General features: G+C 40.9%; 1 protein-coding gene across 2 annotated transcripts in view; it reads left to right on the forward strand.

Moving 5' to 3' along the window:
• BCKDHB (branched chain keto acid dehydrogenase E1 subunit beta) overlaps positions 1-4677 on the forward strand; it is a 298505-nt gene extending 293828 nt beyond the window's left edge. The window contains exon 11 of one of the 2 annotated variants that reach the window (XM_073336527.1): positions 1655-1710. The gene's annotated coding sequence lies outside the window, so the exon portion shown is untranslated. Of the gene's footprint in view, positions 1-1654; positions 1711-4342 lie in introns of those variants that run through there. The other variant, XM_073336526.1, reaches the window with a different exon arrangement.
• Positions 4678-17348: the final 12671 nt, after the last annotated feature.

The raw sequence follows: 17348 nt of genomic DNA on the forward strand, positions 1-17348 counted from the left end.
ATAAAAAGAAATTAGAAAATAGCATAATCCAAAGGTACCTTATACATTGTGAAGTTCCTCTTGCTCCCACTGAAGTCAGTGAGAGTTTTACTATTGACTTCAGTGGCAGCAGGATTATGCCCTATACTGGGGTCCCATTCTTGTGTTCATATTCCCAGTATATGGCTGTGGTCTCATGCAAATATTGTATCAGAACATACACTGTGGATAATGTAATGTTCTTACCTCAAAGTCTTGAGCTGTTATACAGCTTCACCAATGCATAGTATGTATCTACCTACTGCTGACAGCATTAGGACAGGTCTTAATGCTTGAGGCAAGTACTAACTGAGGAACTACCATTCTGCAGTGTCCAGTTAAGCTCTGAAGTCTTTGTTGAATGTGTGAGGTGCCTTAAGTGGCCAGTGTCCTTCATTTTTTGTAGATTTTTTTTTTCAGGTCTTTTTTGCTCTGGTATTTGTTTTCTTTCCTTCCTTTTGTCCCCAGAGTAGGAAGCTTTAAGAGCTCCCCTACACGTGATCAGAAGTTTACCCTTTCAGATCACTAGTCTGTTTTGCTCAATCCAAAGAGTCCGTCTCCATAAAATAATGTGGTTCCACTTAGTAACTCCACATTTACCATACTCACATAGCCACTGTACTATGTCATGTGAAATTCCATAGCATTTCTGTATTATGGTATGCATCCAGGTTTGGCCTATCCACAGCTCATACATCCCGTCAGCTTATAATTATTTAGGGGTATTGCTGTATTTAGTTTTTACAGTAAATATTTGCTTTGGCTTCTTAAAAATAAATAAATGGATGTTACAGTTTCTTGTGCAGGTAAGACTGAATTGTTATTGCTGTGCCTTTATTTCCACTTGTAACAAGTTTTTCCTTGTTTAGTTAATATTTTTAGAAATTAATCTACTTGTCAGAGGCAGTAATTACAAAAGATCCGTGTTCAGCCATCTGCTCCACAGAGTTCAGATGGAAGGATAATGTGTTTTTATCTGTATTGCTGTGAAAATGAAAGGATAATTGTAGCATTTGCTGGCTCCTGCACTCAGTGTAATACTCATTGGTGAGGTGGTGTGTTGACCCAGAATTTTGAAGTCAGTATGTCCCAAAGCCATTTATATGCGGGGAGCCCAGCAATCTCATGTAATAACAACCTTCTAAGAGACTGAAGATGGTCTTACAGTCCATGGGGTCCCAACTAGAGCAGAGGGATATGTTTCTAGAAAGGCAGATTATCAGACCATGTGTTGTCCCTTTCTCATCCTGTTGCTGGGAAGACAGAGGGGATCTACAGGTGCGTATTTCTGTTCCCTCTGAGTATACTGCCAGAGTAGAGTGTAGGGCTGGCCTGTTAGCTGCAGCGCTGGCAAAGGCTTTAGGATCCCAAATAGCCACTTGCTTTGGTTGTGCTTGTGAAAAACAACTAGATGTGCAGCAAGTAATTTTCGTGTTTCCCACCTGTGATCAAGTCTTCTATTGGAGACTTGTATCCATTACTTTTAAGCGCCCTGAAAAAACGGTGCCAATTAATCAAGTTACAGGTTGGGGATCAGGGGAGTCTGTGCAGGGAGTACTCTGTGGTACATTTTTTGTATCTCTCTAACTTGTAGTTATTTGTATTGATATTTTCAATATACATCTCTATCACACAGTATTCAGAGAAGGAATGATCTATAAATCCATCCCTCTCCATTCACAGGACTAAGCATTTCTGACTCAAAAGGTAATTCTGAATGTTTTCCAGAAAAACAAGGGCGCTTGTCCTGCAGCTGGCTGAGCACAGGTTTACCCTGTACCCAGTGGGGCTGCATGTAAGCACTCGGATTCACTTGCAGCTTTGTGCCTGAGCCTAGTGAAAATCTCTGAACTGGAGACTGAAATAGTTCATTTCTAAAAGTAGCCTCTGCCTTGTGCCACTTTTTTTTTTCCCCCTGACTGGTTGCACACGTGTTGACAATATATCACACGTACACAGTCATTTCTCTCGATGTTGACATTTGCCATGGCTTTCCCGTTCATAGACTGAGTTGATAATATAACGTTGTCTGACTCATCAATGAAAGATAGGAAGCATAAAGTTTCCATATAACCAAGTCAGACCTGTAAACAGTTTCTTGGCTGCTAGTGAGCTCACATTAGACATGGCACTGTTAAAATCTGTAGCGCTAAATGTTAGCTTCCAGGTCTGCAGCTGTGTTTCAAATAACACTTTGTAGTAGGAAAGCAATCAAAATGCAAAGAGGGAATGAGATGAACATGAATATATATTTCCTGTATAGCTGGTGGTGTTAGTGGCTATTCATAAAAAAGCCAGCACATATTAGAAAGTGCCCTCATGTGACACACACAATATCAGGGGCAGTTATAACACAGATGGCAGAGATGTCACCAGACCATTCCAGATGGCCTCCCTCTGGCCATGCACAACTTTGTATTCTAGAGGACTATATTTTTCTGTCTTTTGCCAACATCTGCATTTGAAGGCTCTTTCCCCAACAGATGGAGATTCATCTGTATGAGAGAAAGATATACTTTATCTACACCTGTTACACATGGGTATGTCTGTGTGTGCATTGTGATAGTGTAGGTGGTGCTAGTAGTTACTCCTATGTAGGAAGTTACCTAACACTTTCCATCTACCATTCCCTATTTTCAGTTATAATTTTGCCAAACTTAAGCCATTCAGTCTCAAATTCCTTGGCTTTCTCTACCTCAAGCAGATTTTTTAAATCTCAGCAAAAATAGCTGTTTCTGAGAAAGAGGTTCGGGGGGAAATTGGTAGTTTTGACAATGTTAATTTTTTTCCCAACCATTTCTCTGAAGAGTTCTCATGCTTCATTGGTTTGGCATAGGGACCTAAAATTTAGACAGGCAATAATCCTGGGGCCAGTAAGGTGCCTTTTGCTCTCCCTATGAAAATCTATCCAGATTTTGGTGAATTATAAACCTCTGAAAATTGCCATTTGTACATGCTGCTAAAATCTCTAGACATTCCGTCTGCACTGATCATGCTCTGGCCCCACAACTCCTTGCATTCTAGCTACAGTGAGTATATTCCAGCTCCTCCGAACTCCTACTTGCTCCCAGTCCCACTCAGCTTCCTACACGTAAGGCACAGCTAGCGCTCCAGATGGGTCATAGGAGGAAGGAAAGTATCATTCTTCCCCCTCCCCATTTTACAGAGAAAGTATGTGAGAGGTTACACAAGGTCACTTCTGGCACAATAATAATAAAACCCAGGTGTCTAATATGGCAGGAACAAGTCTCACCCACTTAACCACACTGCCTTTCAAAGTGAAAGTACCAGATTCATGTGCTTGGCTGTGCTGTCTATAACCACTAGAACATTCTCCTCCGGAGCCTGGAATAGAACCCAGAAGTCCTGATTCCCAACATCCCAATATGCTACTGGCAAAGTGTGTTTGGCATCCCCCACTTGTGTCTGGTCCACATAGCAGATAACAGCCTGTTATTCCTGCCAATTTTTTCTTTAGCTAAGCTGATAGAGATCGGTAGTGCTGTTCAAAATGTGTTGAGTTCAGACCTTGCGGATGACCCATCTTGGGGGGTCAGCATGGTTCCAGATGGAACTTCAGTTTACTTAAAAAAAAACAAAAAACCCTAACTAGGGAATTACATACAAAATATTACAATAAAATTTATTTCATTATATGATTACATACTGTTTCTTCAACAAGACACCTTCCTTATCAGAATAGCGTGACTAAGGCAAAGAGTTAAATGAAGAAGAAGGACATTCTCTTTTGCTTAAGGCACTGGAATGGGACCTAGGAGAACTTAACCTGCCATAGACTACCCAGCCAAGACTGTATAATAATACATATGCATAAATGGTCCAAATTACTGTTGCATGGGCAACCTTAATTCTGTCATTTCCTAACTTTCACCTTTTGCAATCGTAATACTCTTTTAATGTAGTTTTCTATATGTAATAAATATATTCATATTGTTAACTGACAGTTTAGATACCTAAAACATTTTATCTATTTTGCGCAGTGTAAGGAAATAACAAAAATAGCCTTGAAGGTAAATGTTCCAGGACAACATTTACTGTTGGACTGTATAACTGGAATAAATTGGAGTAAAAGATATTGAGTTAGTTGTGTTTAGGAAGTCTCCTGCCACCAATAAGGTACAAGCGAGTTTAATCAAAATTTATACATGATATGAGTAAAGGGAAATCATCTTTTATATCCTGCAGGTAACATTATACATGAAATGAAAGAACGAGTTTGTGGTTTGGGGAGGTACGTATTTAAGCTGTGGGTATTATTTTCACCCTAAATGTGTGTAATTTATTTTATCTTCTACTTTTGCAGAGATAGGAGGAAGAACAAGAATATACAGAAGCCTTCTTTAGAATTCTTGGCATTTATTCAGATGTGTGTGTTCTGGAAGTCCTATAGCAGATTATCTTCTCTGAAGTAAACCCATCCTGAATGTCATCTTGGCTAATCTTCAAAAGCTCAAATTTCCCCCTAAGTATGAAATCAATGATGGACAGGTGATTGCTGTAATAAATAGTTTCAGATGTATTAAAAAAATAAATTCCAGATGTAGTATGAACTTTATTCACTTTGCAATGCTTCACGAGGATACGTCTTTAAATGACTTCACTGTGTAAATATTATGTGGGATTTTATTCAGTAAAACATATTGTACTCATGTGGTCTCTCTTTGCTTTTTCTGTTTTGGGAAAAGTCCAAAGAAATTCTTATTTGGTAACTATAAATTTTAAACAAAAATAATGTTGAAGCAGCAAAACTGATGTGTATGTCAAAATGGACAGTGGTTGCACGCTTTCTGACATTGGGGCCAGATGGTGAGGGCAGGACTTGGGAAATGTGGGATCAATTCCCTGCTCCCCACAGACTTCCTGTCTGACCTTAGGTTCTCTGTGCCTCAGTTCCCTATCTGTAAAAAATTGTGATAATAGCACTTCCCTACTTCATAGGGGTGTTGAGGATAAATGCATTAAAGAGGGTGAAGCATTTTGAGAGCTACTGATGAAAACTGCTGTATAAGAACTTGGTATTATTTTCATTATTTTATTACATGACCACTGTCATTAATTGTCATTTTTCATCACTATAATGGTCTCCAATAAGAAGATACTAAAGTACTGATTCCTTTCCTCTCTCTTCCAAATTAATTTAAAATGTGCAGTGGGAGAGGAGCTACTGATACTGTCCTGTAGGGCTGTATAGCTGATGGGTTTCATTGCTAAATCTCTCTCTCTTAGTGTCCTTATGTTTCAATTATTTTCACCTTTAGCTGTAGGATGGTGCTGGCTGATGGTGAATAAACAATGTTAAGTCATCAAAAGAAGGGCAATCAGGTCTCTTCCAAACTGAAATGAGTGGTGGGAGAAGGAGCTGTGCAGGTGCCATTTTCCGTTAGGCCTACAGTATTATAGAAAGGATTTTACAATATAATCTATCAGTGCTTACCTTCACTGTTGTGGAATGTCTCCAAAATCAGACCTCGCTACATAACCTGAAGGGCACTGACCCTCCCGAAGAGCAAAAAGAATTCAGACCCTCTGGACGTCTTGAGAGGTTTTGCAATATTCAGGTTTACCCAGTTTTTTGTTGGTCATGCCTTTCATGTCCTCATCAAGCTGTGGGCAGGGCTTAAACAAGCCAAGGGAAGAATGGGTATCCATTGCCATGAGCATTCTCTCAGTGAATGGCTTTGTAAGGGGTTGCAGAGCCTATTACAGCATCATGGCTTCTAACCAGAATGGATACCTCCTGCACAACCTTTGTTCATCTGCCCACCACCTGCCTTAAGTGCCACATAAGTAGTTCACAGGCATTGTTTTGGCCCTCTGGGTAGGGGGTGAATTTCATCGAGTCCTCATGCTAAAAAATCTGAGATTCTTTTTTTAATTGATGCAAATGTCCAGTTAATTGAACTTCTTATGGGCAGGGAGTTCCAAATACACAAAACTCAAGTTTTGCCTTCAAAACTATGCATTATCAGATGGGGGAAAGTGCTTCTCTACATTGAACAGCTATGGGGGATTTCCAGCATGACTTAGAGAATAAGGTAAAATTACACAAGAGCAAGGATGGCCCTGTGAAGGCATAGCACTGGATATCAGAAGACCTGGGCTGTATTCCCAACTTCCTGGCGACCTTGGGTAAGTCATTTAGTCCCTGATCCAGCTCCCATTGAACTCAAAGGGAGTCTTAGCTATTAGGCCAGCATTTTCAAACTGGGGTGCATAAACCCATATTTCCTGTCATTAATTATAGAAAGGATTTTAGGTGCAATTGTCCTAAATTGCACTTAAATAAGTGGCTTGGTTTTCAGAGTTGCTGAGTACCTACAAGCTCAATGGCAATTGCGGGCTCTCAGCACCCCTCAGGATCAGAACCGTAATCTCTCTATATCTCACTTTCTTCATCTGTAAAATCAGGCCAGGCCTGCTTCACAGCAGAGTTGAAGCTAATCGTTAATGTTTGAAAGGCCTTTGAGATCCTCAGGTGGAAGGTGCTAAAGATGATACATCTATTCAGGTCCTACCATCTGATTTTATGCCGTTTATTACACTCTTAATTTACACCGCTGCACAGTCCCACTTCGCCCTGGTGGAATTAATGAGGAAGAAATCATTTTGACATGCTAAACCCTAAAATGAAGCCCACTAACTCATTTTTAATCCTCCATTAAGATGGCATTCTATCAGTCAAGTCTTTTTATGAAAGCTGTTTATGGGATGTATTGATTATTTGTCTAAAACTTAAACATGCTCTAATCATTCTCTGTTTCATGTAGTGTTTTACTCCCTAAGGAAGTTATTTCTGATTTTTTTTATTAACCCAAAGCTTACTATAAAAATTTGCTGTCTAAAATTTCTATCGTAAATAGAAAATGTCATTTTTTCTATGCATTTTCTTTAAAATTGTTCTAATAGCAGATATCAAGAGATTTCAAATACACACACATTACCACAGTAATGCATACTTTATTAGCAAACAGTATTAATACTGTTTATATTTAATCTTATTTGTGAACAAGCATATTGTAAGTATGAAATCAGTTTATGGAGGGGATGGTATGATGGGATAGCCTAATTTTGGCAATTAATTGATCTTTGACTATTAGCGGTAAATATGCCCAATGGCCCGTGATGGGACACTAGATAGGGTGGAATCTGAGTTACTACAGATAATTCTTTCCTGGGTGTCTGGCTGGTGAGTCTTGCCCATATGCTCATAGCTGATCGCCATATTTGGGGTCGGGAAGGAATTTTCCTCCAGGGCAGGTTGGCAGAGGCCCTGCGGATTTTTCACCACCTTCTGCAGCGTGGGGCACAGGTCACTTGCTGGAGGATTCTCTGCACCTTGAAGTCTTTAAACCACAATTTGAGGACTTCAGTAGCTCAGACATAGGTCAGGAGTTTGTTACAGAAGTGGGTGGGTGAGATTCTGTGGCCTGTGTTGTGCAGGAGGTGAGACTAGACGATCATAATGGTCCCTTCTGACCTTCGAGTCTATGAGTTAACCATGTCCAACAGTTTTAGTCTGTGGTTTTATTTATTTAAAGTTCGTTGTGTGAAAGTAAAAAGAGAATAATAATAATCCAAAATACACATCTTTAGAAAATAAAATGTGTTCTTAACATATGTTTCAGTATCCTTTCTCCTCCCTACCCCTTCCAACTCTGTTTTCAGTGAATGACTGGTGTGGGATTGCAATAATTAAAATCTTGCTTTCCATTTTTTTTCTCCATTTTTGGATAACAGGAGTATTTCTCCATGGTATAAATGGTGGTGGTTTTAGAAATATGTGCTGCTCTCAAAATCCTGCCTAGATGGCAGTGTGCACCCATCTAACCTACGTTCAAGGATGAGTGCCATTAAAAGTATATGTACTAGTAAAAATGTGCAATCATGGACTGAAAGGGAGGATGTATACTGTATGTACAAATACAACACGTCACACTAAATCCGTCAACAAGAAATCTAATGTCAAATAAATCAGGGTTATTAACTATTACCTTGTCTCCTAAATGTTTGAGGAGAAAGTAAGATTTTTAGAGTAATCAAAAAAATCTTATTCATTTCAGCATTCAGCAGGGGGACCCATTTACTTCTCATCTCATCCACTTACATAATCTAAATTGTCCTATACTTTTTAACCTACAAACAGTACATACCAGATGCAAGAAATAAAAAGAGGAAAACTCTCTCATGATTTACACAAAGCAATAGGCCTTTTACTGACAGTACGTGTATCCAGAACACAACCTAGGAAGCTGCTGTCATTCTTTCTGATCTTTGTCCAAAAATGACCGATTTAATACAAATTACCATAAAGTACTAACATCCAGAATGGAACTCCAAGATATTGTTATGATATACCCTGAGATTATAATAGCATTACATTGTGTTTTCATTTATAAACTATTTTAGATTCCCGTTGTTAGAGATATTTAAAACTAGCACTAGTAACTTTTTAGAAGAACTGCAGTAGGTCCTGAGGGATGGACTTGAATAGAAATAAGAAATTACAGTAGCTGCACAAACCCACTAAATCCAGACCAAGGAGCTGACACATTCATATCTACTTATCTAACTGGTGGTACCAGAGCAACTTCAGTGGGACTCCTTAGAATGACAGCTATATACTCATTACTAAAGATATAATTCAACTCCCATTGAAGTCCATTGCAGTCTCTCCCTTGGAGCTGAAGGAGCTCAAAGTGTTTGCAGGATTGAACCTAAAATCTATGGAGCTTCTTAGCTACGAAGGCCAAATAGCTGCTTAAGAAGGGTGGTGTCTACCGTGCACTGGTATATTGTGGAAGGTCAGCACTAGACAAATAACACCAGGTGCAGGAACTGAAAGATTCTGTTGGGAAAGCTCATGGGAATTGTTATCTGGGTGACTCAGAGAGCACAATGAGCATGATGTGTTCAATACAAAATAAACTGATGCCGTTTTTAAGCTCTCCTAGCTCAATAGATCTGAAATAAGGATATGATTCCTCTGCAGCTCCATTCCTGCTCAGGTGTTCCTAATTTCAGTTAGGTATCAGAGACACATATCTGACCAAAATATAATCAAGAGTTGTAATTAACCAGGGTTCAGATAACCAAGACTGATTATATGTTTTCTTCTGAGTTTATATGAGGTTCATTAATACAGCCCTAAATTTTCAAATTCAAGCACTCAAAATTCAGGTAAGTACAAAAGGTGTCTCATTCATCATTAAATCTGAGTCTGTGATACGTTTTGAAGGAGAGGAAGAGTAATTTGTGGCTAGATGCACTGGACTACGTGAAGAGATTTGAGTTCTAACACAGACTTCATGTGTGACTTTGGGCAAGTCCTTTAAGATGAAATCCTGGCTTCATTAAAGTCAATGGAAAAACTCTGTCTGTGCAGATTGTAAGGACATTGGGGCTTAGACTGTCTTACTGTGTGTATAGCCAAATAAGGCCCCAATCCCTGTTATTGTTTCCCTTGTTTAAAAAAAAACAACCTTAATATATTACCCTGAACTAATCTCCAGTATTAATATATTTGCATAGTAAATCATTCTTTAGTTTACAACTTGAATATTGAATGAATACTAGAGTTGTTTTTGTTGTTTGGATTTGCTGCTGTTTTTGCTGAAATAAATTAAGAAATTATCAGTCAGCCAACCTAACTATTCAATTCGGGTTAAGAACTGATGTTTATTTGTGTTAATGTAGGCTGGTAAGTTCTAAACATTCAGGCTCTTGGAGCTAGGGATGTGATTCCCAGCATGCATAGACATACTCATGCTAGCTGTCATTGAGCTAGAATGCTATAAATAGTGTAGCCACAGTAGCACAGGCAGCAGCAAGCGGAAGGACATGCTAGCTGCCCCACAGGATCCAAGCAGGTTTGCACTTGGGGTGACTAGCCTATGCTGTTGCTTCCTCCTGCTGGCGCTATTGTGGCTTCACTACTATTGTTAGAATGCTAGCTTGATGAGAGATAGCGTCTGTATGTCTACGTGAGCTGGGAATTACACCGCTGGCTCCAAGTGTAGACATAACCTTAGAGCAATATGACACCAGTTTTTAAACAGGCCTGCCCATTGATTTCAATATGGTCAATAAGACACTTTTATGCAATCGTGAAATTATTTCTATTTACTTGTACTTTGTGCGACACTTCATTTACTTGCAACTGAGCACTTGTTGAAATCATAAAGTATGAATTTATTGTGCCAATGGGCTGTATAGTTCTCTAGTTGCTAATAAGGAGTTTAGTGTATTCAGGCCAGATGTTCCTCATTTTCTGCACTCTAGAGGAAATGGAAAAGGAGGACAGACACAGATATGGAAGCCAGGAAAAGGTATTTCCACTGTTAGGATTTCTCTTCTTTTTCCTGACATCTGGAAATAGAGATTTATTTTTCCCTCCTTCACTCCATGACACACTGTATCCTGAAGAACAGGAAATTGCTGGACTGGGGCATCCTTCTTACGCCTTCCAATAAGAGGCCAATAGAGAGAACAACAGGCAAGGAATCTTCTTCCATCTCTTGACAAAGGCCAGAGAAGGGGGTGCCAAACAAGGGATATTTTGCCTCTTCTCTTAGAGGCCTAAGAAAAGAGTTTAGGACCTCAGCAGAAAAGGGGCACAAAGTTGGACATCTAATCTTCCACTCAGGAGGCTGGGAAAAAATGTAGCAGCCCAGCCCTGGAGTTGTCTCCAGTGTCCACGGCCAGCCCAAGCAGAGAGATTTGTGCATTGGTTACTGCTCCTTTGCCATTTCAAACTAATGCAGTTGTGCAATGATGGCAGCAGACTCCAGAGACCGGCAATGAAGAGCCACAACTTAGGTTTAAAGAGAGACTGGGAGTGGATGGGTCATTACACAAAGTAAAACTATTTCCCCATGTTTATTCCCACTCCCCACTGTTCCTCAGACATTCTTGTCAACTGCTGGAAATGGCCCACCTTGATTATCACTACAAAAGATTCCCCCTTCCCCCATCCCTGCTCTCCTGCTGGTAATAGCTCACTTTAAGTGATCACTCTCATTACAGTTTTCAGAGTAGCAGCCATGTTAGTCTGTATCTGCAAAAAGAAAAGGCGTACTAGTGGCACCTTAGAGACTAACCAATTTATTTGAACATAAGCTTTCGTGAGCTACAGCTCAGCTCACTTCATCGGATGAAGTGAGCTGTAGCTCACAAAAGCTTATGCTCAAATAAATTGGTTAGTCTCTAAGGTGCCACAAGTACTTCTTTTCTTCTTGGTTTTCCAAAAAGCATTCCCCATTGTAAAAGTGCTTGAACTGTATTTGAATTTAGGCAAAAGAACGCTGCCTTTCAGCTGTCATGCTGGTGCAACTGAGCAGCAGGCATGAAGCATAATGCCAGGAAGGGTGCTGCTTTTCCACAAACAGTTGAAGGAAGGGACTCCAGTGTGTTGCAATAGTAACCTTTGCTGGGGCAAGCCATGGCAGCACATGCAAATCTCCAGTCAACTTGCAGACCGCCCAGTGCCCTTTCTATGATCCAGAAAACAGTTTGATACTTACACATTGAACAGTTCAATACTTGATAGACGATCAGCAAGAACCATAGGAAATAGGCTAATGCAGGAACTAGGATTGTCTTTATCTTAACCAGCTCGGAGACCTGGGTTTGTCTGGGTTCCTGCTTTCATGTCTAGTTGAAATGACCTGAATGGCTTTTGTTCACTATTGTTTAGGTGAGACTGTTGGGAGAGCATCATTTATTACGGTGTCCTGCACCTGTGCCACACACCAACATGTGCTTTTGTCACCTGCATTCTGCATCAGCTGATTACCTGTTCAAGATTACAGCTACCTCTTGTAAGGTATGTGGCTTTCACATCCAGTGTGACCATGGGGCTGCAATGACCTTTTGCTATAATGTCTGCTGGTATGTCAGTTCACATGGGTGCCCTCTAAGCAGAAAAGGGAGAGCAACAAGGCACTAGAACAGAGTAGCTGGTCATTGTTGCAAAGTGCATATTTGAGTGGCTTATTGCTATTAGAATGTGGTTTATTAATTTTGCATTTCATTCAAAGAAAAATTTTGTGTGTGAGAGGTGGGTCAGGGAGTGGGAAGAGTATAATCCAAATATCATTCCACTATAGCAAGTGTCTCTAAGAAGAGGATAAGGAAAAATAATAAATTAAGACTTCTCTCCTTTGAATAGATTTCTTCTTGGTTGATTTTTTTGATGTCTCTGATTTCATAAGTTTCTCTTCCCCAGAAGGTCAGCAACCAGTTCAGCAGCAGTTTTTGGTCCAATGGTCAAATTTTTAACTCACTCGCTTTTTACAAAAACACAAATATTGAATATTGACCAGCTCCCTATTTAGCTTTTCCTTAGCCTTTGAGTTAAAAGTGGTTGAAAGGTCAACAAACCACTGCTGAAATGTCAGCCTCATAGTTTGGGGGTCGCAGATGGTTTAACATGATCACTTCTTCCTTCAGCCCCTCACTTTTCCCCCTCCCCAGTCACCAGCCAGCACCCTCATGCACAAAGAGTGCCTTATTCTGTTTATCCTTACCCCTCCATGCCCATTTACCTTAGTGGATGTAGGGATTCTTTATGAGCGTTCAGTTTATGTGGTCCCAGCTGTGCACTGTATGTGATATTATCCAAAGATCTAACAGGCCACCCAGAATATGGCTTTGTGTCCACAACCTGACTACTATATATGCACTGTAAACGTACACCGAGTACTCCTTTGGGAAGGAGCACTGTACCACAGCCAAGTTAGTCTACAGTGGAGAACTTATGGTTATTCACCATTCAGTAAGAGTTTTGCCATTTGCTTCAGTGGGAGCAGAATCAAGCCCTTAGATACTATGGTGATATGTGCTATGCACAACCCTAATATAGATTAGAACAAGTTTGTCCCATTTTGGCACCACCCGCTATCTCTAAGTTGGTGCCTGTTACAGTTCCTGCAAATGCCAGAAAGTTCAGCAGTTGTGGTGTGGGAATTGCACACAATCTGGTAAAAGTAGTGAAATGGTTAAAATTCCTGCCCAAGTTCAACAGTTTGGTATCACTGTTGAAGTCAGCTGAGTTAGTCATTTGTTGAATTCCTGACTGAGGTCAATGGAGTTACCCTAGGGATGAATTTGGCTCCTCATGTTTGAAGTTTAGGGGCAAGGAAAGTAATATTGTTTGAAATGAATTTAGTGGAGATTGCTAAATGATAACTAGCTCTTTGTTTTAGGTGTTTCTTGTTGATGTGTTCTTAACATCATCAATATTCTTAGAAATATTTCTATATACTTCTACAAACATCCATTATTGTAATATTATTGTAAGTGGGTCTTTTGGATTTATTGCTTATTTTTTAATCATTGCCTGTAGTAAAATTAAAGATTTCTTAGTTCTTTTATTACTTATTGATGAAACTCTCTAATCCTTTTATTAACCCTGGGTACCATGCTGAGCAGGCCTCTCTGAAATCTCTTGGATAAATTGAGTTATGGATGCTAAGAATTCCAATTAGTTGCTGGGATACTTTAAAGCCTTACTCTGTTTCTTAGAATTAAAGTGTCAGCTTTATTATTCTCTGTACAGTAGGCCTGGAGAATGTCAGAGTTTCCAAGTTAATCACCTTGTTAGTACCTTGGATGTGAAGCATGGCCAGGGGATTTACAATCTGTGATGAAATGGAGATATTAACTTGGGTTGCAGTCAACAAGTGCCATAGTGATAGTGCCTGAATCAGCGTATGACTTCTGAATGTTTTGTATTAAATGAGAAATTCATGGGGTCCAATTGTGAGCAACTTACTCAAGGAAAATTAAATAGGAATTTTTGCCTGAGTAAAGAGTTCGGGATTGGGCCATTGCCATGAGCCAAATGCCGTACTCCACTGATCATGGACAAAGCGTACTCTTTGGCCTTAACTTTCTTGCTAACGTATTATGTTTCAGTATTGGCCCATTAACTTCAAATGGTCCACGCGCACTAAACAGATTGGACCACTGAAGATTCCAGGCTGTCACTTCTACATAAAGACAACTTTTCATTCTAGTTCAGTATAACTGTGTGGGTGGCAGCCATTTCAAATTCTCCAGATTTGCTGTTCCTTTTGCCGCAATCAGATATGAGTGCCCACATGGGAAATGGTTACGTTTTCTTCTGCTCTGAAATGGAGATTCCCTTTTTTTGCAATTCAGCAGCTGTGCCACGAATGAAACAGATCAATGTTGGTTATGCATCATATGTTTCTGAGGCGGTGTCCAAAGTTTGCACTAAAACTGGGAAGGTCCTGGATGACACTGAACTCAGTTGTGAGTCAAAGCAGAACAATGTATGCTTATGTATGTACTCTTAATTTTTGACCAAAGAATTTACAAAAAATTTAGAACATTGTATTTATAATACAAGACCCAGCCAACCGAAGTAGAGAGAATGTATAAAGCATATCTACAGTAAGATTATTACTGACTCTGTGTGTGTATAATATATGTAGAGAGAAAACATATTCTCAGTATACCAGATATTCCATTGTTTAAACATCCTGGGCCAAATTCATCCCTGGTCTAAGTACATTGAAGGCACTGTCTATAGTAAGTCAGCTTTGCATTGTCTCATTATCTGAAATGAGATGTTCAGCAACAAGGAGGTGACAAAACATGGGAAAGCCTGTAAATCATAAACTACAAAGCTATTAAATGTAGCTATTATCAACCCCAGGACTTGCAACAAAAGCCATTTTATTCAGACAAGGAAATGCACTTAGGCATAACTTTAAATAATACGTCTGAAGAAGCCTCTCAAATTCTATATAATTTGAGATAATTAAATGTAGTTATTTCATCGTACTGCCATTTACTGCTTTGCCTCTTATGCCTACAATTTCGATATTCATCATGCATTTGAATGGTTTATTTCAGTGAAAGCTAACCCACATTTGCAGGGTGCAGATTGTAATTATCTTATTCCAAAAACCAGACACAATCCTCTCGATTGTCCGTTTGTCTAGTCAGCACAAATCTTGGGCTGAGAAAGATTCAGAGCACTTCAACCACAGACACATACAGGTGAATTAAAAATGGTGTTAAAGTAGTGTGGAGCCCAGGCCCCTCAGCTGGGTTTGTATTTTAAGGAATTTGTTCATCAATTTCCATGTTTACTTTGCTTCCTCTGCCCCTGCATAACTATGACTCTGCCTCTTGACTATGAAGTTATGGGGATTATGTGATTCCGTGAGGAAAAATTGTTTTGATCAGCCTGAATAGAAGAAAAAGTCCTGGAAACCACTCTCTGTCCTGGCTGTTGTACTCAAAGCAAAGAGCATGTAAGAATCCAGTTGTCACGGGGCTGAGATGCACTGACTGATCCAAAGAGCAAGCAGATGCAGGGACAGATTCTCAACCCTGCTTCGTTCCCCTTGGGTTGCTAGGGCAGCACAAAGTGAGCGGAGATGGCCCAGATCCACCTCGCTGGGCATTCCCCTGATGTAGGGAATAGTCAGCGCTTACCAGTGGTGTAGTGGTAAAAAAAACAAGTGGATAAACTAACCTAAACTAAACTTCATATTCCCCAAATGAGAAGGGGATAAACTCTGTTTACTTTTGACTAAAGTAGACTTTTACACCAGGCTTCCAGCAGCCCTGTGACGGGGTGTACCTGGCCCTTCGTGTCCCCCTGCTGGAGGCCCTGAGGTACTACTATAACCCGCCCCAGGCAGGAACAGCAAAGGTGGGTCCTCCAGGGCTGCCTAGAAAGGCAGCACAGAAGCATCCAATCAGAACCCAGCAAGCACAGATGAAAGGCGCTCCAGGGCCTGAGCAGGTCAGTTCCTGGCTGGGCTGGAGAGACAAGGAAGAAAGGGTGCTTCTCTCTGGCCAAAGGGGGTTTGACGGGGGATGCATTTGCTAAATCTAGGAGCAAGAGGCCCTGAGAGCTCTAAGGCCTGGTCTACACTTGTGGGGGGGGGAATCGATCTAAGTTACACAACTTCAGCTACGTGAATAACGTAGCTGAAGTTGACGTACTTATAGCTAGTCACCGCGGTGTCTTCACTGCGGCGAGTCGACAGCAGACGCTCCCCTGTTGACTCCGCCTGCGCCGCTTGCTCCGGTGGAGTACCGGAGTCGATGGGAGAGCGCTTGGTGGTCGATTTATCGCGTCTAGACTAGATATGATAAATCGACCCCCACTGGATCGATAGCTACCCGTCCGTCTAGCGGGTAATGTAGACAAGCCCTATCCCTAAGGTAATGACTGGAGGTACAGAGATTGGGTGAGAAGAGGCCCGGGGAAGGTAGCAGCAACTAAATGAAAGGATTGAAGGAAGTGGTACATGGCTGCTGTGTATAGGGTCCCTCAGCTGGAACCTGGAGTAGTGGGTGGACCCAGGTTCTCCCACCAGCCCCTAGCAAAGGGGCCTGAGCCCCAAGAAGGGGAGATAAGGGCTCGTGGAAAGGGCTGGATTTAAAGGGTCCAGTGATGGGGCTGAAGACCCTTGTGGGCAGAGATTTTGGTGAACTCTTTGCTACCCTGCAAGGGGTCCATTTTTTACTGGGTCATTTGGCCATAGGGCTGAGCCACCAAAAACCCACCTAATGAGGTCAGCAACCTACAGGAGGTGCTAGAAGCAGGAAAAGAGATTGCAGCACCACATCCATCTAATAGGAGGAGGCACTCAAGCTTCCTGTCACTAGCCCCTGATGCAAGGAGCAAGGTGAGGGGCTGGGAAGGGCATACTGGCAGGAAGTGGGTGGCTGGAGGATGATACACTAAATTATGCTCAGTGGGTGTCAGCTGGTGGAAATTAGAGTAAAACTCTAGGCTGTTCTAACTGCACTGGGACCAGGAACTGAGCAGAGAATCAGAGAGCAGTAACTAACTTACTGAAGCTTCTTCCCAACACCTGCATTACAGAAGTGAAATCTTGGCAGAGCGCAGAACTTGGCCATTGCAGAAGGCAAGGTCAAGAGAAAGGGTGGGATCCCCTAGAATGATGAAAATAAAAATGTACCCATTATTATGATTATTATTATTATTATTTTATTTATTATTTATTAATTTGTATTTTGGTATTGTGTAGAGGCCCCAAGTCTTTGTGCAGTCACCAGTGTTCAGATATGCCAAGTGCAGATGTTAGCTTTGCTTTATTTCAAAGATCCTGAAGCAGAATTACACTACAGGTATGTCTACGCTGCACACCACTGACGGTGGTGTGTAGAGCACATGTAGCTAAACGTCACAATGAAAAGCTGGGGGAAAGCTGCTGGGAACTTTTCCTGTTGCCTCCTGATGCCCGAGTGTTTTCCTGTTGTGGGCAAAGGCTCCAGTCGCAGGAAGCTGCCAGAGCCTT

Source organism: Lepidochelys kempii, chromosome 3 (assembly GCF_965140265.1).
Source record: "Lepidochelys kempii isolate rLepKem1 chromosome 3, rLepKem1.hap2, whole genome shotgun sequence".
Lineage (NCBI taxonomy): Eukaryota > Metazoa > Chordata > Testudines > Cheloniidae > Lepidochelys > Lepidochelys kempii.